General features: G+C 39.3%; 1 long non-coding RNA gene across 1 annotated transcript; it reads left to right on the top strand.

The window, feature by feature from the left end:
* Nucleotides 1–13,477: 13,477 nt before the first annotated feature.
* Nucleotides 13,478–26,555, top strand: LOC147651619 (uncharacterized). The gene is made up of 3 exons (XR_015273752.1): nt 13,478–13,666; nt 14,876–14,958; nt 26,436–26,555. It is a non-coding gene; the product is annotated as an uncharacterized LOC147651619 (long non-coding RNA).
* The last annotated feature ends 200 nt before the right edge of the window (nt 26,556–26,755 follow it).

A 26,755-nucleotide genomic window follows, 5' to 3' on the forward strand; every position in this document is an offset into this window, starting at 1 on the left:
CTGTATTTCAGGTGGGTTTTCCCCTCTTTGGAAGTGGTAGTGTTAGTAATTGCTTCTGGAATCCACGTAATCATTTTACTCAGTGAGAATACAACTCTGCAAACTGAGTTCTTCTGCAAGCGGGCTGGTCTCCTAAATACAGCTTTACATTGTTACCTTTGAGGTCAGTGATCCAAAGGCTGTCAGGTGAAAGCTGTAGAACATGAGCATCACCAGACTTCTAAGCCTGCATTTGTGATTCCAGTGACTCTGTATCCTTGCCCTGGAAACTGGCCTAGCAGTTTGTGATCAGCTTCTTTTTACAGTTGTCCCAAGTATGTTTCCTTGTTTTCTAGATATACAGGCAGCTCTAATTCCGGTACTTGCTAGTTAGTTTGTAATCTCCCTGCTGTCCTAGAGTAGTTCTGTATAATGCACGTTTCTATTTTAATTCACTATATTTTACATCCTGCTGTATCTGGGTGCAATATGGCACTGTCAGCTTTGACAGTTTGATCTTCTGAGAGCTGTAAAGCTCATCATTCTTAGCTAATCCGATTGCTTAATTAGCTGAATATTATTAACCTCGTAAATTCACATAGAGGTTTTTCAGTTACAAACTCTCCAGTGTAAGTGTACTTTGGAAAACTGGCTTAACTATTTTCAGTCTTTCTTATCAAAAAATTTATCTAGGCTGACAATCTGTTGGGATTCAGTCTGAGTCAAATGAACACAATTAATGCTTAGGCTTGGTTATTTCTCTGCTCTGTTGTGCTAACATGTGGCATGCAGTCCTTGAATTTGGTGTCTGGTTTGCAGTGCAAGAAGCGGCTTTGAGAAGACCACAGCAAGTGCACACAGGCATTGAAGGGAAGGAACACCTTGCTGTCATCCCATTGAAATACTCTGGGAAATGAGAAGGTGGCATTAATGGGTTCCAAGAGAATGATCAAACCATATTGCTGTGCTGGCAGAAAGGAGATGGCAGTAGGGAGAGCTGACGGTGGGTGTAAGTTAAAAGGCATCACATGACACTTGACAGAGTGGCAGACATATGTTGTAGCTGATGGAAGCAGGGAGAGGAAAAAGCAGTCAGGAATCCATTGTGTGTACATCATATGCTGTGATGTGGCCCCTGAAGTGCCTTGTACACCTTGTCTGTAACTTTTCTGTTGTAGCTTCTGTTAGATTCCCATCACAAGTGGTGCTTTTCCTTCCTTGCCTTTCAGACCTTCAGTCCCAATAAGTGTTTTGCAACCTGGCCTCTTCACAGCTGAATTCAGTCAGGAGTTCTGCTAATCCTGTTCTTCTCTAATGCTTGTTGGTTATGTCTCAGCTCCTCAGAGGGTTTTAGGGGGGCTCTGTAGCTGTGTTCTCTCCCATATTTCTTCCTTTAAATACATGTCAGTAAATGTTTTTTTAAGGTTGTGTTTTGCTTATTGAAATCTCTCTTTGAATTTAAATCTTCCTGAGAGACTTATTCTGTAACAGCAATAATGCAGGAGAGAATAAATATGTCTCTGGCAAACTGAAATTTGATAGGCAATCCCTTGGGAAAATGTCTTATTAGTGCGTTTGAAATATAATTTTCCTTTACTGTGACAGAACTGTAAACTTAAAATTGGAAAAAAGAACAGAGTTTGTAGGACATGGAAATTTTGTTTCTTAAATCATACTGACAAAGGAAGCAGGACTTGATTTTCTGGGAGACAGTGTTGTGAGCAGCTGCAAGCTGTTATTAATAAAAGGGCCTAAAATAATTGTTAATAAAAGAGCCTGCTGGAAATAAAGATGATAGGGCAAGTGACTTTAATTTCCAGGATCATGGGGAGTATAATTGGGTAGTTTGGGAAAATCAGGCTGATAGTTATGCCTATGATCATGTGTATCTAATCTGCAGACACTGTGATGGTTTGGAGTTTACATATTTTCCTCTGTTGGCATTAAAGAAAATAAATTAATCTTGTAGGAGCAGGTCCAGGATGGCTGATTAGATGTTACAGGATGCTATACCTTACTCTGTTCCAAGTCATATTCTAATAATATCAGCATATTAGGAGCTAAAAGCTTCAGTATAATGGAATTGGGGATGAAATATCTCTGACAATCTGACAGACAAGGTGACAACTAATAAACACCTAATGCCAGGACGAGTCACCTGGCACCTGCTGAGGCTGGCTGGGTGTGCATGTGAACATTAACTCACATGTTAAGCTTTCCTACTGATGCAAACATACTTGTATTTCTGTTGATATGAAAATAAAAGAGTTCATGTTGCAGAATACAGTTTGTATTTAGCGTGTGAATACCTTGAATTCTCCTCAATGGTACAAACTGAAGATGTCTTCACTCCTGGAAAGCTACTAGTTAAAGACATTATGCACAAAATGAGACATGAAGTTAATCTGGATCAAGGCTCTGGGCTCATGCATTCACTATGCTTGGTAAGATGCAATTTTTAATATTTTTTTTTTTACAATTTTCTGATATATTCTTTGTGACACGTCCTCATTGATTTGTCATTTGCCATCTTCAGGACTTAAAGATATGTAGTGAATCTTAGAAAAAGAGTGTTGGAAGATGTCACTTAGATAAAATGTGATATTTCAGCAGTAAGCAAAGCTCTACCTCAATTTCAACTCCAAGTAAGAGGCTAGTGCATTGGCTACAGCCCACAGCTCATTTGGGCTTGTGGCTGGGCTTTTCATCATGTTTAGCTTGGTCCAGTTATTGAGCTTCAGAAACAAAGATCAGGATTGTGAAGAGGTGCACAGCTCTTACTTACATAATAAACCTGTAGAAAACCTGGAGAGCACGATCAGGGTTTGTGCAACAAGGAGGTGTTTGCTTCCCCAGTGCAGTGCCAGAAGTGAAATGTAGTGAAATTGTAATTGTGCTGTGCCTCAGGGGCAGTCAGAAGAAACAGAGACATTTCCCTGCTGGTACAGTTGCTTTGCACAAGAGTTCAATATAGCGGAGGTGTCCTGTCTGTTCCAGGGTGATGTTGCATCATCATGCTCTCCTTGACTTTTGCTATGTTGTAGCATAATTTTTCTTTTGTTTGGTCTTCTTGAAATTTTATGGATTTTCTTGTTTTGCCACAAAGGTTTGTGTGGATTTATGATACGTTGGGGCGGAAAAAAATGAGGTGAATAATTTAAGTTTGGGATTACTTTGTCACTAAGAATATGAGATTGCATTGGTTTAGTTCAAGTAACTGTTCAAGTAGATAATGAGTTGGTAGTGCCTGGTCTGCAATGGGATAGAAACCCATGTACATGCATCCCATTTCACCTCCTATTACTGTTAACCACAGAATAACTTTGAAAGCTTCAACATCTTATTGTACTTTTTGTAATCTACATCAAAGTCTACTTCCAGCTGTGCTAAGTAATACTTTGTTTTATCCAGATAGGAATCAGGTTTATTCTTTGCCCTTATTCTCTATTCTTTTTTGACCTCTTTGAATTTTAGTCAGTAGCAGAATTATTTTTACATGCTGATAATGCTGTTGTCATTTTGCCATTATCTTTTTATTATTTTTACTAAAAAACCCAAACACAATCTTTGTACTAATTTTCGTTTTAAAGCCTTGAGGTATTCCCACAGTTCTTTGCAGATAACTTGTAAAATGTTTATCTTGCAGAATGACTGCTTACAAAACCAAAACTAAGGGCTGGGTTTGGGGCTCAGCTGCTGCATGGAAACACAGGTGGGCTCACAGGAATTATCCACAGCACTGTTAAAGCTGTGCTGGGGGCACAGAGACCAGGGTGCCATAGTTTGCAATGTTATGCAGCATTTTTTAGGTTCACAGAAGAAGTCTAAGTGCCCAGATAGCACTGGTGAACTGACTGTGCCCTATATGCCTTTGATGAAGCTGGCTGAGTTGTTGGCAGGTGTCTTGGAAGCTCATTCCCATATAACTGGACATAAACCTTCCCAGACACTCCCTGTACTCTGCAGTGTCCATTCAGGGGCTGAAATTATCTCTAGTTCCTGGCCTGGATTCCCTGCAGATCTTTATAATTTTTAGGCTTTCTCATTTGAAAGCATTGATAAATTAGACTTTTGATACCATAGAACCTTTTTCTGTGTGTGCAGTAGACACTGTACTTTGATAATTGTTTCTTGATTATTTTTCATCCTTGTAATGGAGGGCCCCTTGGAGTTGCTGCTGCTGAGGTCTAAGAAGCAGCCAAGAATAATAAGGCTGGAGAAACCACTTGCTAGCTCAGTACCTGAGGCTGCAGACATATTGCCAGACAGTGTGCTGTGTGGTCTGTGCAATATTTGGGTGTTTTTGAGCCGTTTCCCACTTACCATAGAAGGCTGCACACAGCAGTCCTGTGGATCAAGGCCCCAGGAGCTGCCCGGGGCTTGTGTTGGCTGGAGCTGGCCGGGGCTCATTTCCTGCGCCCAGTGGCTGTGTGCCTCTGGCTTTTTAGGGTTGCTGTGGCACAGCCCTGGGGGCTGGAAGAGGTGTGCAGGTGCCTGCCTGGCTGTGCCTGGGATCCAGAAGAAAATTTGTGAGAACAGCCTTCATGTGGTTGAGATTCTTCCTTAGGCCATTGGACATGGCCAGCTGGGATGGCCTGGGAGAGGGAATGTATGAACTTTGCATAACACCCGTACCTGTGTGAGGTCTTCTCTTACTAAACACTATGGATTACAGCACCATCTGAATGTTGTTCACTTTTACCCTTTTTTTTACACTTTTGCCTTTTAAGCTTTTGATGAACTTTAGAAACTCCTCTCTATAGAAGAATGCTGAGGAAATAAACTACTCACAGTGTTCACTCTTTGCATGTATCTAGTCTTTTAGTGCAGCAAGCAGTAGTTTAACTGCATTCTTTCACCTGATTCATGATCAAATAATTTTCTAGTTTTTAAAGAGAGGGCTCTTCCATGTTACTATATTTTTTATTTTTTTTATTGTGAAATAGACTTGCTGTAGTTTAAATTTTCTCAAATATCTTGCATTGAAATCTAAGAGTTATCAGAAGCTATCGGTTCTACATTGTCCTTACAGGATTTATTGTGAAACATGTTTGTACAATACTGAACACTTCATTATTCGTTAAAACTTTTTATAATTATATACATGTATTTAAAATATTTTTTATGTACTGTCATGAAGGCATAGATTTGTGGAAAGAATTTTGGCATTTTGAACTAAATCTTTCTTAACCCCAAACCCCAAATGAGTTCTTGAAGGATTTAAAGATTTGGATTATCAGAATACAAAAGGATGAAAGACAGGGCGACAAATACTAAGGATAATAACAAAGAAGTGCCACTTTAGCTTTTTAATTCATGTCTGTTTTTAGGTACTTTATACACGGTGCTGTGAAACAGATACTGCTTATTGTATAATAATAAGCATATTTAAAGAAAGACTCAAGCTATTCTTTTCCTATCTACTGAAACACTTAAAGGTGTGCACATTTTTAACTATTGGCATAAAAATTTTAAGTGAGCTTCTGCACTAAAAAATTACAAAATAAACAATACTCAAAGCTCCTCTCATGCATTCCTTCTGAGATGTTCAACACCTATTTACAAATGCAGCTTGGCCAGAGCTCTGTCTTGGTGAAAAAATGTGGCCCAACATGGGGCTACTGCAGTGGGAAACTTGTTCAGTTCATGTATGAGTAAATTATGCAAACCAGTTTTGTGAAGATGAGATTTCTATGTTGGGCTTGTCATCTGAAAACAAATGAGCAGAAAACAAACAAGTGTTTCTGATTAACTGTCTGCACTTCAGTGTATGCTCCATATTCCTTTGATTTGCAAAGCTTTGCAGTGACTGTGTTCCTTCTCCCCAGTGAGTGGCAGACCTCCTGGTGTTTATGTGTTTGTTACTGTTTATATTTTCTTTCTATTTTAGTTTGGACAGTGCATGTCAGTCTTTCTTCATTAGTAATCCCACGGCTTTCTCTAAGAATGAGAATCAGCATCTAAAGAAAAGGGAAGAAGAGATTTAGAGCCTGGCATGAATGCATGTGTGCAGGCTGGGGAAATGGGCTGACAGGAGTGGAGTTTGAAACTGGTGGAGTTTGAAAAGAAAGTGCAGAGTGCTGCAGCTGGGAAGGAACAATTCCCATATGGGAATACCCCAGTATGGGCTGGGAGCAGTGACACTGGAGAGCAGCTCGGCACAAAAGGAGCTGGCAAAGGCACCAAGTGAACCTGAGTCTGTGGCATGCACTTGATGCAAAGGTGGGTGCTGTCCTGGGCTACATTATGCAAAGGGTTGCCAGCAGGCCGGGAAAGGAGATCCTTTTCCTCTGTCCAGCACTGGTGAGGCCACATCTGCAGCACTCTGTCCAGTTCTGGGCTTTCTAGTGCAAGAGAAAGATACTGGACATACTGGAGAGCCCAGTGAAGGGTCAGAAAGATGATGAAGGGACTGCTGGAGTGCCTCACATGTAAGGAGGGCTGATAAGAGCTGACACTATGGACCCTAAAAGAGAGAAGGCTCAGGGGGATCTTATCAATCTACACAAATACCTGACAGGAGGGTGCAAATGCAAAGTGGTGCCTGGTGACAGGATTAGAGGAAATGGGCACAAAATTAAATATCTGGTTCCATCTGAACATTTGGAAACACTTTTTTTCACTGGTGAGGGTGACTGACATTTGAGCAGGCTGCCCTGCAGAAGTGTGTGAAGAGTGTGCAGTCTCTCCATCCATGCAGATACTCCAAAGCCCCCCAGACAGAGCTATGGAGAACCTGCTCTAGGTGACCCTGGGCAGGGTGATTTGACCAGATGACCTCCAGAGCATCCTCTCCAACTACATGGGGCCATGAGATTTTGGTATGTGAATATGATATCAAGACTGTTGCAGAATAAATGGTAGGCAGTTTTCCACTCTTATTTAGTTTCTGGAAATAGGTAACAGTTTCACTAAATGTTCTAATCAAACACTTGGCATTCAAATTAAAAGTTGGTGATAAATTTCTGTAAGGATTATTAATGCTCAGCATGTGTATCCTATTATGCTTCTGACTGTATAACATATTTTAGCTTTTAAACATGCTCTGTGTGCTGCAGAAACATGACTTTCTTGAATGAGTTTGCTGGTGTCTGAGCCTCCAGATGATAGCAATGATTCCAAGTCCCTCAGGGGCAGTTATGCAAGTCTTATTAGCTGTGAGCAGTAATAAATACTCTTAATGCATGCAACCAGCTGGAATCCTGAAAAAAATCTTTCAGGGTATTCCTGCCTTAAGCTGATAAGAGTGATTGCAATTCCTTTATATGTGTCAGATTTAGTTTAAATAAATTGATAATATGTTAGTCACAGCACTGGGAGTTCTCCACAGAATGCAGGACCCTTAAAACATATCTGGACTCTTACTCTGGTGGAAGCTGTTGTGATTGCGCTGTTATCAGGAGTGCAGCTGGCAGGAGTAGCTAACACAAACTCTAATAGAGGATATTTACTGCAGCAACACCTTCTTCTCTAGACTGGGCATGTTGTGTTTCCAGTCACCTTGAATTCCAGGAAGTGCTCTCTGACAGTTTAACTTGAAACAACTCAGAATTAGTCCAGTGAAGCTCAGAAACTGCAAGAGACAAAATTTGTAAACAAACTGCAGGAAAGAGCTTTAGGAGCCAACCTCTGTAATGAGCTTGAACACGTGAGGGAATCCCTATGTTACTTCTTGTTCCAGTTGTCCTCTGTTTGCCAAGAACTACAGCAGAATCTTTCTTAATTTATGTATATTTCTTAGATAGAAAGATATAAAGGGGAAAATATGGTAGCAGTTTCAAGGCTCATCAGCTTTCCAGCTGTTTTAGAGAGTCATGGAGGTACTTTGCAAAAACTATGTGGAGCAGGGAGTAGCAGGTTTCAAGTTAGATGCAAATGTCTTCAGCAAACCTGAAAGTCTCTTTTAATTGCTATTTTTGGTTCAATGTATTCACCCTCAGGATGCATTCAATCAAGGCAGGATTTCAGAACACTGAGCAAAATTATAGCACTTGGGTATTTATTTTCTCAAAAGGTTTCTGCTGGTTCCAACTTAAATTTTGGCGGTAAATAGTGCATTATTAGAGCTTTACATTATGCCTAATTAAATATTTATGTTAAAGGTAGGGTTTATGTACCTGCATAAAACTACCAATTGAAAACAGTCTTTCTCTGGCTTAGTCAATAAATACCTACCAAGGGAACATCCATGGAGAAGAAGGAAAGATGCAGTTTCATTCACTAAATAGGACTTTTTCCTTTATCACTTGATGATAGGACTAAAAGGGGTAAAGGACAGGACTTTTGCCATTATTGTAGGCTTGTATCGTCCTGAGCAGGGTCCCAGGGTCCCAGGAAATTTTCTATTTCCCTGGAATAGGAAAATGTGTCAAGTTCCCACATGGGAAATGTTCCCCCTGCTCTGCTTAGGGACAGCTGAGACTGTCAAACTTTTAACCCTGGGTGATGTGGGAAAGGAGAGCATAGCATCAGAGGATTAGCTGATGCTAGGGCGTTTTTTGAATAATTTATCCATATTAGTAATGAGACTTTTTAATATGCATATTGGCAAGGAGCTTGCTTCAAGTCCTGTTATGAGACTGCAGTTTGGACTATTTGACTGAAAAAACACTGCTGAAGTACCAGCATGTTCCTGGATCTATTTAAAGGATGTATTTTCTGTTGCAAGGTTCTGAGTAACAAAGTGCAAAAGACATGTGACAACATACTGAGGAAAGTTATTCCTGACCTGCACTGAGTGAAGCTTAGTAGTTATGACTAACTCTTGCAGCATTTCCAAAGGTATGTGGAATAACTAGTCCATACTTCAAAGGTCACCCTTCCCTGCCTTCATATGTATTTTTAAATTTTTATAGTTATTTTCTATTCAGACTGGAAAATAAAAGCTGTTATGCCATTTGTTTTTAATTATTGTAAAAAGAAAAAAAAGTACTGTGAGCAATTTCTAAGGACAGCAGTTGACACATTTTGTGTCAATGAGTACTTTTAATGTTGTGAGAAGTGGTTAGTTTATCTTGACAGTGGTAACATACTCAGTAGGAATATGTAACACTGCCAAGTAAGAAACGCAATGTTTTGACATGCTGCCAACTTTTAGTTTCAAGCTTTCAGTGGGAACTAATCCCCTCTGTCCCAGTACTGTGACCAAAGAAAAGTTATGAACATCTGTGTGAGAAATACACCGTGAGGATGCTCAGGTGCTGATGCAGTATGACATCAAAATATATGCCAGTAGGACTGCACAGCAACAATCAGTTTGTGAAATTATGCTAATGTTATGTATTAAACTTTCATGAATTGGTGTTTAGCTGAACACATAGCACTATTAAAAAAGAATTGGAAACTAAGCAGTCAAGTACTGCATTAGCATCATCTGGACAACTTGTGAGCTCCCTCTTCTACTAAGAGATTTCTGAGAGAGACTTGAAAAGTTTGTAAAACTCATTATTACAACAATGAATAGAAATTCTGTCATTCCTTATTTCCTCTCCCTGTTCTCGTCTGAGCAGCACCTTCCAGTCATGGCTTCCAGTATAGTTTGCAAATGACAGCAGAACAGCAGCAGCAATCTCATAAACTACTTTAACCTTTACAACACTGTTTGTTTGGAGAAGGCAACCATTCCATTTCTCTGTTGCTCAGAGAATATTAAGGTTCAGAGAGAGGAAACAGAAGGAATGGCCAACAACTGGAATTTGAAAATTTTGAAAAGGTCAATATAGCATGGTTTAGGACTGCCTGTATGCTTTCCTCTCAGCAGGTGACAACTGACCAAATACCAATAAACTATAAGCATTTTTAAATATCAGTACAAAAAGTGCCTCAACAGTCAGCTTAAGTGGCACTGTTTGTTAGGTTTTCAGTTGTTGATACCCAGAAGTTATTAAATTTAATAAAGTCATTTTGATTTCTTTACTGGCTGTAGGGTTTACTGCCACTTCATTCTCTTTGCACACACATGTTTTTATATGGCAAATGTGGTTTTGTAGCAAACACTTTTGGGGATTGCTTTTAAGAGTATGCATGGAGTTTTATTCAGCATACACTTACACCTTCTGTTTTACAAAACATTGATTCCCAGAACAACAAATCACCAGCAGGCTGCTTGCCCATCCAAATACTGGGCTTCAGTTAGGTTCACCCATATGAAATAAGCACTCAGTGTACACATTCAAATGAGAAATGTTTTAGAGGGGGGAAAAAAAAAATCAAGAACAAATTGTGATAAAATTGATGGACACAGAAACTGCTCTGAAGATATCCCTCTGCAGCGTGTCAGTTATATCTAATGGATACCTGATGCCTCACAGCCTGTGAAAGCTTTAGTCTCTCTAGATAATGTGCCTGGCTTATTAAGATCACAATTATTTTGCTTTGTTATCCAAACTAAGTCTCTTGCAACAGTGAAATATTTCCTTTTCTTTGCATGGTGGTCCGTGAAAACAATTTATTTTCTTCATTGCGGCAGTTACCTTTCTTTTTGTTCAGACATGGTGCTCTTTCCTCCAGGTGAAAACTGTCCTGGAACTTTATGCATTTATTTTCTAATGTTTAAAGCCTGATCCTACCAAAGTTTAGCATTTGAAACTTTGAAGTCTACTATTAAAGTTTGTCTTCCAGCCTTGTATTTTCAACACACAGAAAAAGATCTCTCGAGTAAGCAGTTTGTTGCATTTCCCTGGGGTTGCTGTCTCTCTTCACTGGTGTGGTGCTGGGACTAAACCTGGAGCCAAGTCCTTCCTGGACCTTTTGGGATGATTATAATCGTCTGAGAGTAGTTTCTGTAATGTAGGATGAAGGTGGCAGAGTAGGAAAGAAAGGAAGATGGTGTTATGGACACCTGAAAGCTAATAGGTATAGAACATGTTTGTAGATCCTTAATTTTTATTGCTCTAGATTCTTTTAGACCTAGTAGCCTGAAACAATTGTTAATTAGTGACTGTTACTCCTTTAGATGTTCTCTCTCTGAGAGAACAGGAAGCATTATATACTGTAATTAGTTCCATGTCACTTCATCAGTTTACAGCAGAGCATATCATGGGAAAGAGTTTATTGCTCCCTTCCAGTTAGCAAAGCACTCCTCTGACAGTGGGAAGGTCTCTCATGCATAAAGAATTAATACATTCTTCCCAATGAACTGTATCCAACCCTGCTAAACTGCTGACTTTATTTTGGATGCATAACCTTTTACCTTCTTCAGTGTCTGCTCACTTCTGTGTTGAGATGAAATGAGAACAAAGCCCTAATAAGAGAAGGTCATTAAATGCAGATAGATGGTCTTCTATTTAAATACAAACATCTGAGACAATAACCTGGCTCCTAGCAGGAAAACCATGTTGTCAGGGAAGAGGTTACCTTGGCAACAAGGTCACCTGGCAGGGCCTTCTGTGCAGAGTGATGGGGCAGCACGTGATGGCAGAGCCTCAAAGACGATGAAAGAGCAGGAGGTCAATCCCTCACACTTCTCACTGACTTTGCTCAGTGCAAGGTGAGCTGCTCCAGGAGTTTCATAAACCTGGCTTTCTGAATACAAATGGTCTGTATGAATCATCAAGGGCATGCAGGACTTTACACTCCAGAAATTATCATCAAAGACTACTTTTTTTTTTTTTTTTTTTTTTTTAAGAGGGAAGGAGTATTTTTGAAGCTCATTGATGGCTACTTGCTCACAGCACTGAACTGTATGCTCCCTGAGAAGGATCACAGACTTTAGGTGTGGACAAGGGAGCTGCAGGATGCAGCCCAGAGTGCAGGACAGCTGAACTGACAGTGGGCTCCAGTTCATGGCTGGTGGTGCTAGACAGGTGTCCCTTAGGATTGTGTCCAGTAACCTTAAGATGAGCTGAAGCATTGGCATTTGACATTGAGCTCGTGACAAGCCAGCAGTGTGCTCAATCGATTTATCAAATTTCTCCAGCAGCTTATGAAACCAGAGGAAACCTTGAAAGCTCTTGAGGCTGATCTGGTGCTCAGCATGCTGGGTGGGTGCTAAGGCAAAGAAATGCAAAGGCTGTGGAGAACTTGCTAAGCACAACTGCCAGACTGAGGGATTCTTCATCTTTACAGGATGAGTAAGAGAGATTTAGATGGAAGATACAGAGTCCAGAGTGGGGTGTCCAAAGCTGCATGGGCAAAAAAAAATAAAAATAAAAAGATAGAAACTATCTCAAGAACAAAGGAATGGCCTGTAAACAATAATTTGCACTCTTCCAGCTTGTTCCTTTTTTTTCATACTGTGAGAAAAATTAAATAGGGATACTAATAGGCAACCTACTTAAAGCAGATAAATCAATTCGGCACTGTAATTAACAGGTGGATCTTAATCACTCCTTATGGTTCTCTTTTACCTTTTTTTATTTTTTTTTACCAAGCCATTAGTTTTACCTATTGCTGTTTGATTGCTGGGCCCTGTAAGAAATTCACTGCCATCCTTAAGGCACTTTTCTCTTGGTACAGGGTATTCAGTGAGGTAGACTCATTGTGTTGTCCCTTTGTAATTAACATGCCTGCTAACCATGTCTGCAGACTAAACTGCTCAGTTGGAAGCTAATGAGAGAGTGTAGTGGTGTTATTCTGCATTCAGTGCTCAAGTCTGGGTCTGTTTTTGAGTCAAAGGATTGCCAGCTTTTTCCATTTTGAAGGCAACATTCTGCAAAAGTGTAAATGACACCACCTCCTCTCTCGCATCGTGCAAGACTGCAAGTCTAACTGCAGTGACGAGAGAATCGAACTTGTGACTTTGTTAGTGCGGAAATGATGTTCTTGATACTTTTCTCAGTCCTTCTCACCCATCACCTCAGGCAAAACTAACCTACTCCTCCACAATCCTGTTGTTAAATGAAGATATAGCAGAAAGACACCGTGCTGATAACAGAAAAAGCAAACACTCTTTAGGTACTGCTAAATTATTCTATGCTGCTCTTAGTTTTTAAGGTCTATTTCCTTTTTGTGCTGGAATTAGTGATGTAGCTAAAAAAATCACCTCCCGAGATCTACTTATTCTTAACTAGTGTCATGAATATTTATTTTTCAAGGATCTTGGAAGGTAATGGTCATGATTGCAAAGACTTCAAATGTGTTTGAAATTGTCTATTTTCACCCCTGTGCTTTTACGTTTTCTATGTTATTGGGGAACAAAGGAATTATATCACAGAATTGATGTTGGTTACAGTTCACTGAGGAGAGTTTTAACCATTCATGCCAAAAATTCTTTCACATTTTTTTCTGAAAAAAATAGCTGAATACTCAGCTGCACTTACTATGTGTGCAAATTGGATTGAAACTCAGGTTACTGTATGTGCATGACTGGGTTGTTTGGGAAACTAGAAATTATTTGGAATACTGTGAAGGTCACAAAGCAAAAGTAAATCTGAATACTGGAAACTCTAGAAGGGAAATTATTACTAAGAAGTTTAGGCTCAAGTGGGTACAGCTTTTCTTCTGAGTTTTCACCTCACCTTTCCATCTCGTGTGTTTGTACTTGCTAATCAAGGCACAGGGCATAATCCAAGATCCCAGATACACCTGTCCTGTCATTTGTTCATACTGAGAATTCAAGGAACACTGGTAAGCAAAGTAGCAGCAAGAACTATCCAAACATGACAGCTGATTTTGTCTAAGAAGTGTCTTCAGCCTCGGTTTGTGTGGAGCAAAGGCTCATGAATTAAAGAATTCATTTTGAAAAAGGGTAAGTTGTGACTGCAGTTGCAGCAACAGGCATGCTACAATTAAAGATAAGACTGGTTCTTAAATGGGGGTGTAGAAATAGTCTGCTCTTTCTCCAAATGAACTGCCACTGTTATCCCAGTTACAAAGATGATAGTCTCTTAAATGACATTTAACAAAACTACTAAAGCAAGACAGTAAGATAACAATTTATTGCCAAAATACTAATTGATATTTTGTAAAGCTGTAACTTCCCTGCATAAGCACTTTTGTCAGATTCTAATTAAATACATAGACATTCTCTTGAAAATTTAATTTAATAACTTAACAACATCTATTGCTTCTCTAGTTTTCAGTAATTGCTTGACTGTGTTCTCTAATATACTATTCATCCAGAGTACATAACTTTCTGATAATTGATTGCTATGCTCCTGTGCAGACAGACTAAACAAAACATGGCATCAGGGGGTTTGTCTAAGTGCCCCAGTAGTACCACTCACAGAAAGGCTGATGGACAAATCTGACTGTGAAGCTGCCACCCCAGCCACAGTCATCAATAGAACGCACAGCTAGGCACCACCTACTGCAGGCTGCCTGGTGAGAAATCTGAAATTGCAATAACCAGTTTTCAGTAGGACAAGGAAGAGTAATATCCCTTCAGTTACAGGTATTTAGAGGCCTGAAATCTCCCAGCTGCAGCACCTTTTCTCTGAAGCCACTTGTGCAGGACCCATCTAGGAGTGCTACTGGTCTTCCCACCCCCATTACTGGCTGTAATTGGGGCTTGGATCATCTCTGCCTCCCTTGTGAGCCCAGGATCTCCCAGGGACAGCCAGCTCACAGCTTGTGCCTCGTCTGGCAGTGCTGGTGAGCCTGTGCTGACCCCTGTGTGTGCTACAGCGCTGCTTTTCTGCAGAGCTCTGGAGTGCTGCTTCCCCACCCACTCTGGGCTCGAGCAGGGATGTCAGCTGGGGCACCAGGGTGCAGGCTCAGCCATCAGCTGCCTGATGGCAGTGGCATGCCTTTTTTAGGATCCCAGCTTTGCCATAGCTCATGTCTGTATGAACAAGTAGCATGAGGGAGGGCTAAGAGAGCAGCAACGTGAAGAGCAAATACAGGGGTTTGTTAAGGAAATTCTATCAAAATGAACATATTTCTAACACTTCAGAAAAATAAAAATAAACATTATCATGTAAAAGAATTTATACCTTTTCCCCTTTTGTATTCTCAGCCTCAGTTTCTGCATGCCTATCTCAGAGCTTATAAAGAGGTGGAGAAATTACTATGAAGGCCCCAGTGCAGAATGCCTGAGAGGTAGGTAAATAATTGTAAATGTTAATTTAAGTAAAAGTTTTGACAACTGATTAAATATACACATTTATAAGAAGTTAGGATTTCTGCATAGAGACTTTTTTGCTGGTTTTAAAATTAAAATAAATATGGCCTTATAAAGTAAAGTAAGAATCTTTTAAAGAAGTGGGTCACAAACTCATAATAATGATTATGTAACAGCTGCTGAGGGATCTTAATATTTAGCTCACCTAAACATTGTTGGGTTGTGTCTTAAGGAGGTTTTTTTGCTATTTATAGAATATTTAAAGAATGTAGGAAAGCAAAATATGCTACTTTGAAATGTCACATTTTTCACCATGTTTCTAATATTTTTTTATTCTGTGGGAGCTTGGGTTGATGGCAATAACAAATATAAATGGCAGCTATTGATAGGTGTGCGTTTAAATTTTGTAATCATATTTTCACAATATTTTTTTACTCTTTTGTTTAGTAAAGGTGGCTTTTGATGCTATACAAGACGGCTAATAATTTGTTTTTGAGGTTGCATACTAAACACAACAGTAGAATGCCTTTGTAAACATATTTGCAAGGAAAAGTGGCTTTAGTTTTTCTTATTGCATAGTTACTGAAAGCACTGAGAAGCTTCAAATATGAGTTGGGTAACTTCACGTGGATTGAGACAGACTAGATTGATTTGGCCCTTGAAAGAGGAAATATTGCTTTTAGGTAGCTGTATAATATTTCTTTCATCTGCTGTTAGCTGTGCTTTCACTCTTTGTTTTGTGTTAACATTCCTCATTTTCATAACTGCAGCTGTGGCTGCTCCTTCAGGAGCCTCCCTGGCTGGGAGGAATCTCTTGCCTGCAACATCAAATTACTGTTCTGTCACTTGTGAGTGCTCTTTTCTCTGTTGTGAGCTGCTGCAGCACCTTCCTTATCCATGCACACCATTAATCTTTTCCTGGTGAGAAGCAGGTTTGTGGCTGGTGAGGATCTCCTGCATCTTTGTAGCTTTCCAAGGTTTCTGGGGCACTCTCAATTCCCAGGATGGGGCTGCAGTGCCCCTGCACAAGTCTGTCACTTGACTTATGGGCTCCCTGTTTAGACTCTGACCATGTGCTTAGTGCAAGACCTTTTTGAGGGGAATGTCAGATTTGTCTTTACAAACAAGCTGTGGGTCTGCTGGTAGATAAAACTAGCACTGAGAGATAAAAACCAATGGGAAGGATTCTATTGATTGATGAATGCCTTTACAAACAAACTGTAGGTTTGTGGATAAATGAAATTGGATATGAAAGATGAAAGAAACAATGGGGAAAATCCATAAATTCCATAAGAATTAAAAATTAAAAGGGGGGGCTATACATTAGAGGGGAGTCTTAGGTATCAGGCATTCTGGGAAGTCTGTACCTCTCAAGTACCTCAGCCAATGGGGAAAGAGAGAAGGGACATGCTGCTGGGAAATTAGGATAAAAATGAGGCTGTTCCCTCCAAAAATTTGAGAGACCCCAGAGGAATGACCCATGGCCTCTCCCTTTATTTGAATAAAGTAAAAGGACTCTGTCTCCTATTTGGACATAAACCTCTGGCAGTCGTGGATTAATTTTCCTGACATTTTCAAGATTATATAGGTAATTTTTTTAGGAAGAGTGATATTTAGAATAAAGTCAAATTACTATGTATTCAGTATCCATGCACAGATGCTTACATGCAATGGATTAGGTATTCCCTCCTGATTTTGGGTGATGATCTAAGGTGTGGTTTTTGGAGCTATATCTGACTTTAATTTGAGCTGATGGTAAGTGAAGCAGCAGCAGCTGCTGTGGGAAGTGGCTCAGTCAATCTGTGTTTTGGTTTCCTCTGGGGTTGTTTGGTTTTCTCCATTTGCAGTATCCAGGCTGGGGTAACTTCCTGCTTAGATATCTTAGACGACAATACTGTTATGTCTTTTGGGCCAAACCAATTTTCTTATACCAAGTCTAAAGCAAAAATTGCCTTAAATATCTATCTGTGCTTTGTGAATGGCCATGATTATTTTGTTTTGCTTCAGCTAATTATATTTCCAGCTAAAATAACTAAACGTTACTGCATTCTTCTGATTGAATGTTAACTGCCCCACAAATTTTTATTTTTTGTGGTATTAATTGATTGCTGGTTTATCCTGTAATTCACTGATAGAGAAATTGAAAGTAATTATTTTTCAAGCCAAACTTCAGAATGTATTTGACTATTTTGCAGCAAGTTTTAGGTTTCAAAAGCACTAAGTGATTGTGTCAAAATTCAAGTGCCTTATCACTAACAGTTTTCAAAGAATTGGTTTACATTTCTGAAAGTAAGATCATTTGAAAGCCTTTAGAAGCATCAAAGTAGTCCACTTGGGGATTTATAGCATTCAAAAACTTAAGGGAAGTACCCTGCATTGTAAATACTCTGCATTGCATGTCTTCTGTGCTGCAGTGGAGCTGTTCAGGGGCAGTAGAAGATTCACTATCCCTCAGTAAAAACATCATCACCCAAATTGTTGGTTTTTTAAAATTTTTTCTGGATTTCTTAAAGATGTCTTAGTGTCCTTAAAACTTGTTAAAGAACAGACACAATGGCAATATTGTGAATTCATGTAAATCAGCTACAAGATCTTTTGGAGAGCCAGAACTGCAAATTATTTGTTCAAGAAGTTAAAGAAAATGTGCAAAAATGTTCAAAATGAGAACAAATGCACAGGGTACTGCATTTTCACAGCTTCTTAGATGTGACTTCATGGCTGTTCACCTTGAATCTGGCAGTTCTGGAGGTAACCTGTGCTTCTTTGTGTGCTGCTTTTAGTGCCACGTTACCAGAAAAGTTGTGTTGGGCTTGAGTCAGAAAACCTACTGTTCTGTTAAAAGTATTGTTACTGTTAACTGTATTGTTAAAGGACCAATCTCAGTATCCTCTCTGGCATGATGATATGCAGAGTACACCAAACAGCTCAGCTGCCACACTTAAAAGCTGAAAGTCTTGTTGCTTAAAGCAGCATGGGCACTGCAGTTATTAATCTAAGCTAACTGAAGTACCTACAAAATTCTGCCTTTAACCTTCCCAGGATTAGCTATAGGGCAACCTCTTCTTAGTTCCCTACCATATTTCTAGAATGCTTTAACAATACTCTTGTTGCTTATGTTAATTTTCTATCCATTTTGTAAAAAATCATGCTGTGTTCAGAAGTTTGTCTTCTGCACTTTAGAAATAAGGAAGAAGGAAAAAGATAATAGATTTTTACACTAAATTAAGTCTTGAAGGAGCCTTTTTTTTTTTGTTTCAGACACTAAAACATGTAATTTCAAGCAAAGCTCAGAGATTAAGTCCCCTGTCAATTGAAGAATAATTCATGCTTTATTTATGAGAAAATGCAAATATGCTAACTAGAAGATTATTCACCTTGGGATGAATATTTGATCTCTGATGTACCTTAGGACAGGCAAATCTTTTCATCTAGAGAAGTCGCACTGAAGTAATGGCCAGAAGTTTGAAATTTAGTTGTCCCCAAATGTATAAATGAAGCATTTGTAAATTTGTTTCATTTATGTCCATAAATAGCCTTTTTGTTAGTTGTCCCACAGGTTGTATTTGAGCAACTCTAGAGAACAATAGTTTTTCTTGTTAGAGATTTCAAAGCTTCAAAAGACAGCTTTTAGGTGAAGGGCAAGTGGTTGCCTTCACCCAAAATTAATCAAAAGAGCCTTTGCTAGGTGAGTACAGAATATGCAAAGCGTAACTCTGTGATGGATGCTCCTTTCCAAAGGCTGAGCAGCCAGTGAATGTGTACCCTGTACAGCTTCTCTTGTGTTTATTGGTACATTTGGTTATGATTTCTTTGGGTCAGAAGTGATGGATTATGGCTGTGAGCATGTTCTCTTGGACTCCCAGCTGCTTGCATGCTGGTTGTGATACTTGCCAGTGCTGGAAAGAGGAACTCATGTCTGTTAGTGCAAGGGCTGCTTTTGCAGCACTTATTCAAATAAGTTTGGTCTCTTAAAACATGTCATAGGACCTTTTTTCCACAAAGTATGTTTTACTGTTCCCCTGGTTTGGGGGGAACAAAACTCTAACATAGGCTCTAGAATAGAAAAATTTTGGGTTCTCTGCTCAGTTTTACATTCCTGTGGAACTGCAGCTGTTCAAAGGATTTAGTTTTACTTTCTCCCCAGTCTCCCTCTGTGGCCTTGTGTATGGATATCAATGATGCTTCACACAGATGGTGTGGATTGCATGTGCTGCATATGAATGACAGCTCTTCTATACCTTTCTGCTACCCCAGAATACTCTGTGTGAAAGGTCACAAGCTCATGTGTCTTAAGGAAAGAAATAGAAGATGATACATTCAAGATAAATATACATTCATATGTATTAGTAGACTTCAGCTGTCTGACATTTGAATCCAAACTGATTTGTGCTTCTGAGAAGTTAAATAGTAAAGCAAGTACCTTATAGTGAATAATTTGTATGATGAATTTCTCCTCTTTTCCTCTTAACAAATCTTCTGTGAAAACACAATGTATCTTCTGAGATGTAATTATTGTTTTGATTGATCTTTTTCATTCATTCTGGTGGTGGCTTTCAAGTGAGATTGTTAGTGTTCGAAGTGCATTGATGCCCCTGGGTTGAGCTTTGACCTTGTTATATGGAAGAGGATAATTTTTGGATGTCCAGGTGGAGATGAAATTAGTTTTCAGTGTGACCCTGCAATTTATAAAATCAGTTTTAGTGGTTTAAGTTTTCAGTGTGGGAGAAGTAGAAATGTGCACAAAACATTTGGAACCACTGTAATTCATGGTGGAAACATTAAATATGCAGCACCTTTCTGCTTCTCTTACTTGTTGTTAATTTTTTTCTATTTCTTTCCTTAAAATAAGAGTTTAAGGTTTCTGGGGAAAAAGATTACTGTACATTTCTGCATAGCTTGCTATTTTGGGGGATTTCCTTTGACAAAAAACACATTGCTTGTTCCAGGAATTAATCTGGTACCTCAGAGATACAAAATAAACAAAATAAGAAATCTGCTGTTTAAAAAATAATATCAATGGACTCCTGTGAATTTTGTTTTGCTTTTGGTAAATTTTTCTATAAGGGAGAAAATACTTATTCTTCAATTTAAAGCCCTTCATGGATTCAAAAGTTGATTCAGTGCTAATGTTATCAAGTATCCATTACACACAGGAAATCCCTGGGGAGGGGGAAGGAAATGAGGAGTGTATTGATTGTATCTATATAAACAAAACAAAAAAACCCCAGCCAATGAACAGCAATAACAAACCCCATACCCAAAAAATAGCAAAAAAAATTTTAAGTTCAAAAGATGCACTCTTGAACACCTGTGAATGTAGGAGCAGCCCTTTCACATTGCCCTTAAAATGCTGAGGTGAAAGATGAAGTATGTAGTGCCAGAGAAAAATAATTCACATGAATTTAGTTTTATGGGCTGTTGCACTTCCTCCCCTGTTTCCCTCTGCCTCCCTTGCTCACATACAAAGGTGCACAGTCTGCAGATCTTCAGAGCCCACAAAGTTCATCTATTCCCCTTTATGCTGAAAATGCTGACCAGAAATCAAAGGGGAATAGAGAGTTCAGGTGGGGAAGCTCCATCTGTGTCTGTCTGTTTTTCACCATGTAAAGCACAAAATATCATCCCAAATTTGAAGCCTGCATCCATACTGGGAAGTAACAGATGAGATGTGCAGAGATCTGCATCCAAATATCTGAACTTGCTTGCTGTTAGATATTTTTATTTCTTTAAAGGAAATGTTTGTGAAGCAGTTGCTTGGTTTTTAGAGAAAAAAATATTATGTCAACAGAGAAAAAAGTGATTGCACTTGGATTTGCAATTTGTTAAGCTAATGGGATTTCTTTTAGTGGTATTCTTCATATGTATTCTCAGCATATCCCATTATAAAGTCCCATGGAACCATTTTAGTGTGTGCTGCAAATGTTTATTGCCAATATGATGAATTGTTTTACAATGCTCAGACAATCATAACAGATTTACTGAACAAGTTTAAATCTCTTATTTTAACAAAGCCCTTCTGGAGCTCTCACAAGACGTAAACAGACCTTAGAACCATTATAGGCACATTAAAATAAAAATAAATAATAAAAAAAAGACAGCACTTAGTGTGACTAATATTTTTATGTTTGTCCTGTGAAAAAACTTGGAAACAATGCAAGTGACCTATTTTTAAGATTTTCTTGGGTTTTTCTTTCCTAGTATTCACATAATGTGAGGTGCCTCCACCCAGGGAGGCAAAGACTCAGTTTCAGATAAGCATTGTTAAAGTGAAACGTGTGGCTTTAAAGCCCAGCAAGAGAGAATTCCATCCTCTGGCTCAGGGGATGTGTCCTGTGAGCCTGGGGAGAAATTCCACCCTGGACCCTCTTGGAGTGGCAGCCCAGGGGTTCTGATTGGGTTTGAGCCCCTGCTCCCTTGCTCTGTCCCTGTTAATCCTCGACCTTAAACCCCACCCTGGTCCTGTCCCACAGAACCCATCACCCTGCCTCTGTTCGGGGCTCTCTGTCTCTGGATCTGAGTTTGTTCCTGTGCTGAATAAATGGTTTCATGAGATTAACCAAGCAGAAGCCCATCTTGTTGAGTCCCATGTCGGTCACCAGTAATTGCAGCCTCCCTGGACATGATCCTGCAGCCCCAGAATGCTACAGCATAACACAAAATGATGTAATTATTCTGTAAAAAGTCCTAATAAGCAAGGTTGATCATGCACGAGGAAATTTTTCCTAAATATGGTCTGTGAAAGCTCATAGCTTTTAATTCATGCCTGTTTATATTGTTTCTTGTGATTGCATTGAGATATTTGGGCTGACAGGAGCATTGTGCTAATTCATCTGTTGGGACTTGTAAGTAATTGGAATTTTTTTCTAACTTCAGAATAAAATGATAAGACTGAGAAACTTGGGAACCACAGACTGGATAATGGTGGGCTGAAGACTGACTCTCGTGTCAAGCTGAGGAGGGGCTGGTGGACAGCCACGAGCAGAGTGCCCTAGGAGTTAATGTAGAGAACAATTTTATCCTTCTACAAAATTGGAGCTGTAGCATCCAAGCAATATTGGTTGCAAGAGACCCCTGAGCCTTGACTCTGTCTGGACATCTGAGCTCCATCTTTAGTGCTACCATCAAAACTTGGAATCACTTTTGAATTGCTCCTGTTCTCAAACAGACTGAGTCCAAGTGCCTCAGCCTCTCCTGTTGGATCGTGTGCTGGAGGTCCCTGCTCCCAGTGGTGGTCCTTCAGTGCACCTTCCCACGCTTCTGAGCATTCTTTTTGAACTAGGCCACCCAGAACCACACCCTGTACTACAGATCCAATCTCACCAGGGTTGACTCAATGCCATAAACTGTGTTTTGAGAGGTTTAGGTAGAACTTCAGGGAGATTAAAATAAAACTTGCTAGAAGAGTAGTGCAGCTTAGGGAGAGATTACCCAGACATTCAGGAGTCTGTGTACTTGGAGGTTCTCAAGAAAATGGTGAAGAGACTGATCAGATTTAGTGGTGATTATGCTATAGCTCATAGTGGGAGATTAGACTAGATAACCTTTTGGGGTCCCATCCAATTAGCATTTCTATGATAGTATAATTAATTTACTCTGAGTGGTGATTTTGATTTTTAAATTCATGATTTCTACTTAGATTTTTTTTCTTTCTCTATATTGTTAAGCAATTCTCCAGAAAACTTAATGGTAGGACTAACAGATCTGTTTCAAAATGATGTTTCAAATTGATACTGTTAAGTAACCTCTGACAGAACAAGGTTTCTTCTTTGAAAACTTGTATCAGATTTTTAAAAATAACTCAGGATGTTGTCATCATTCATAATTCAAAGTCTTTTATTGGGACAAATTTTATTAAAACAATCCATATTTTTCTAGGGCTACAATCTGAAAACAATTCTGGAGAAAGGGGGGTGCCAGTTCACAGGGTGCATACATTCATTTCTTTGCTATGCTGGGGATGTATTGAACTTTTTTATAGTTTATTTTCTTTTTGTAGTCCTAGCTGAAGTCTCAGGGTTTTGTTTTGTTTTTTTTTATTCAAAGGAAAGGACTAATTTCATTACAGTTGCAGGAAATTCCACACTGAAATCATTATGCTTGCAGGGAATGGAAATTATAGAAGAATTTGGTCTGGTATACTTTCATATTCTCCCCATCCTCATAAATAAATGAATAAAAGAAAACCTCAGAGCTGTGCAGAAGTTTGTGTGTGTCTGCTTCTGCAGGAGCCAGCATGGCTGGGGTCTTCCAGTTATCAAGGCAGAGAATTCAGTCCTTGGGAAGAGCGTATTAACGGAGTCAAGCTTTGAGCAGGAGGCTGACCTGGGGTCCCTGCCAGCCCTGGTTGTTCTCTTGTCATCCTGTGGTGTGAGCCAGGGAACCTTGTGGCTCTGTAGCCTCTGGTGCTGCTCCTCAGGGGTGAATTCCTACTGCTGTCTGCCTTGGTGGCAACAAACTTTAGGTGGTGAAAGATGAAGGTGGCCATTGAAGTGTCACACCCCTTTTGAATACGTGCTGTTTTACTGTGCTGGGGAAGGGATTCTTGACATTGCAAAGCAGAAGGAAGCAGCAGCTTTCCCTGGGCTGTTTATTGGGCAGGACTTGAAATACAGTACTGAGTGGGAAAGAGCAAAGTGAACTGAGACTAAAGCAGGACTGGTGATAACACCTCAGGAGCAATTTAGATCAGGTGTATGTACTGGTGTCTCTTTAAAAAATGAATTATCTTCCATACACCTTTTGGAAGATACTGGGGGTCTATGGTATGGGGAGTGCTAAGCAAAATCTTAGGACATTTTTGAACAGAAAATGAGCAAAGATATACCAGGACTGGCAGGTTTTGGAGGAGGAAGTTTGTGGAGAGCAGCTGAATGAATGGTGTTGCCTTGTTCCAAGTCTCCTCCAGCTGTGCATTATGGGTGCTGGGAAACTTTTAGGTGTAGAGAAAACTGCAAACATCTTTTGCAGATCACCTTTAATTTATACTTCTATTCTTTAGCTATGTTTCCTGATACATAATTCTTGGTTATAGTACATGAGCTCCTATTCCTTACCGTCTGCAACCATTTTCTGACTAATTTACACCTATCTCTGGGGTTCCTTAGCACAACAAATTGGCCTGCCTAAAGATCTGCTTTTTGGGCCTACCCCTCTATAGAAAGCAAGTTCTAGTCTGATTTTCTACGTTAACAGTCACACAGTGTAAATGGAATGGGAATAATTTGTTTTTCCTTTGCTGAACAAAAGATACTGTGTTTGTTCAGGAACTTCTTATTAAGAAAAAGCATATGCCAAGGAATATGTAGCAGTGAGATAACACATGCCTCAAGGAACTCTGTGAGGCACATACTTTTGAAAATATTTTATTTCTGTGTTCCTTTTTGAAAAGAAGTGTCAAAATACGGAAAGCCAACAGGGAGTTCTCACTAATGCACCAAACAGATTTTATTTGCAATATATTTGCACATAGGACCTTCCAGTCAAAAAAGACACAATTAATTCCCTGGAACACTGTTATATAAGCTTTAGTGGTTTTGAAGGTAAAAAAATTACAGGATAGAGACAAAAATTGTAAAGAATGATCCTGGTGTGTAAAAACTTGCACACAAAATCTGTTCCCGTATATATGCTCCTATATATATTGGATTGCAGGATTGTGACCCAGGTATGCATTCTCTTTATTGATCTGGGGACAAATTGCTTCAGAATTTTAGAAAAATTCTTTTGTCCTTAAGTAATAGGGAAAACACCTGCTTGTATTAAATGTATCTTTATTCACTGTTTAGCTACTATGGAGCTAATTAATCTTATCTTTGATGGACATTGGCAATAACTTCTGTCCTTGATGACATTAAATTTACATTCCGATGTCTCTTTGACTAATCCTGAAACAGCATTTTATATAGATTCTGGCTTTTTTTCCTTCTTTTTTCCTCCCTGATCACCAATATAAATTTGGTAAAGCATGCAGCCATGTTTCCAGAGAAATCCTGTGGGATGTCTTTGCTCCAAAGCAGTGACTACAGATCACTCACCTTTATCACGAATATCTCATCTGCCTTGTACAACAGCAAGTGCATGTATATATATTGTATATATATATAGTATATATATGCATGTGTATCTGTATGTATATATAGTGGCTGATCACTGGTGTTTGCTATTGCTCAGCTCCCTGTGTGGCACTGGTGGCTCCTTGTCCTTTGCTCTGCGTTATGGGCAGTGGCAGCTCAGCAGGAGCTGTCTCTGGTGGGTGCTCCCAGCTGAGCCATCAATCCTTGTCTTCCTCCCATCCAGCCTTGCCAGTCTGTGCTGCCTCCTAACACTTTCAGGGACTTGTTGGCACCTGAAGAAGCAGAAAGTGCCTTTGAATCTTTGCCTGCAAGGATGTTACCAAGGTGTGCAGGAAGGAAAGCAAGGGGTACAGATGATGGCAGTTTTCTTATTCAAGTCTTACCCAGGACTTCCTTACAGGAAAGTAATACATTTTATATAGTGTCTAACATACTTGGGCCTCCACTGGAACATCTGAAATATTTTGTAATGTAGGTGTTTATGATTTTCTCTTCTACACATCTCATTTTTGGGGGCTTACAGCTTTTTCATTGTACTGATCTCAGATATAAGATAAAGAAGAAATGATATTGTAAAATAATTCTTAGACACGAGAGAGTTTCTTAACAAATCTGTTTTGCAAGGCTGACTGCTTTTTTCTCTTTTTCTTGAAAAATATTATTTAAATAATTTTACAAATCCAGGTGGTTTTAAGCAACTTCACCATTGAGATACATCATCATCAATAAAATAGCTATGTTGCATTTCAGTTTAGTTCTCAGGGCTTTTTTTTTACATTTTATTTAATGGAGCTATTTATAATTTTCTGGTTTATCATCTTTTTTTGTGTAGTTTAGAAAAGTGTGTGGGGTTTCAGTTCGTTTGCTTGTTTGTTTTACCCCTAAGCCTGGACAGTTTAGCAGCTTGACTTTATATTTCAGTGTAAGTTTTTTCTTTGTTTTGACTGTGCTCATCATAGCCCTTTGGCTCTAAAGGCAGTATCTTTAGAGGAAGAATTTATACAACTGGAGGTAAAGGGATTTTAGAGGTCTCTTCTGTAGAGCACTGAGAAAAGTATTTGCTTTTCACAAACGCCTTCCTGCTCTGGTCGGCTGTGCTGTAAGGCAGCAATTACTGATCTTATTTCACCCCAATGGAACACCATTTTGTAAGATAAAATATGACCTGATAAGCAGCAGCTTTCTTCTTAAAAAAAAAACAAACAAAAAAAAAACCATCTTACACTATTACCAGTAAAGTGAATGAAAAATAACTCTTTCATTCCCAAAGTTATTTTGCAAGAGGTGTCTGAGGAAACTTGTGAGATTGCAGGATGAAACAAGTCACAGAACAGTGTTTTTATAAGTATGATTTCTAAGTAAAAAGTTCTTCCTTTCTTCAGACTTTGCTTGGAACAGGAGTTGCTGTAGCTGTTCTGCAGTGTGTCCTCCAAGAATACATCCAGAAAACTCTGAAGTTATCCTCAAGCCCTTCCTTCCTGTGCAGGACGCTGGGGTGCAAGGTGAGAGAAGCATAATGCTGTAAGTCTATATTTTTTCCAAATAACCCTAAACCATATAAATTTTCCTATTTTGGGCAATCCCCATCTCCAACTACTATCCAGAGACTGGAAATCTAAGCCCAGTTGTTTCAGTTCTTGAAGGAAAAGAGGAAGTGATAAGTTTTCCTGCAGACATTGACATTCTAGGTCTCCTGGACTTG

The sequence above is a fragment of the Cyanistes caeruleus genome, chromosome 9 (genome assembly GCF_971803275.1).
Source record: "Cyanistes caeruleus chromosome 9, bCyaCae1.hap1.1, whole genome shotgun sequence".
NCBI lineage: Eukaryota > Metazoa > Chordata > Aves > Passeriformes > Paridae > Cyanistes > Cyanistes caeruleus.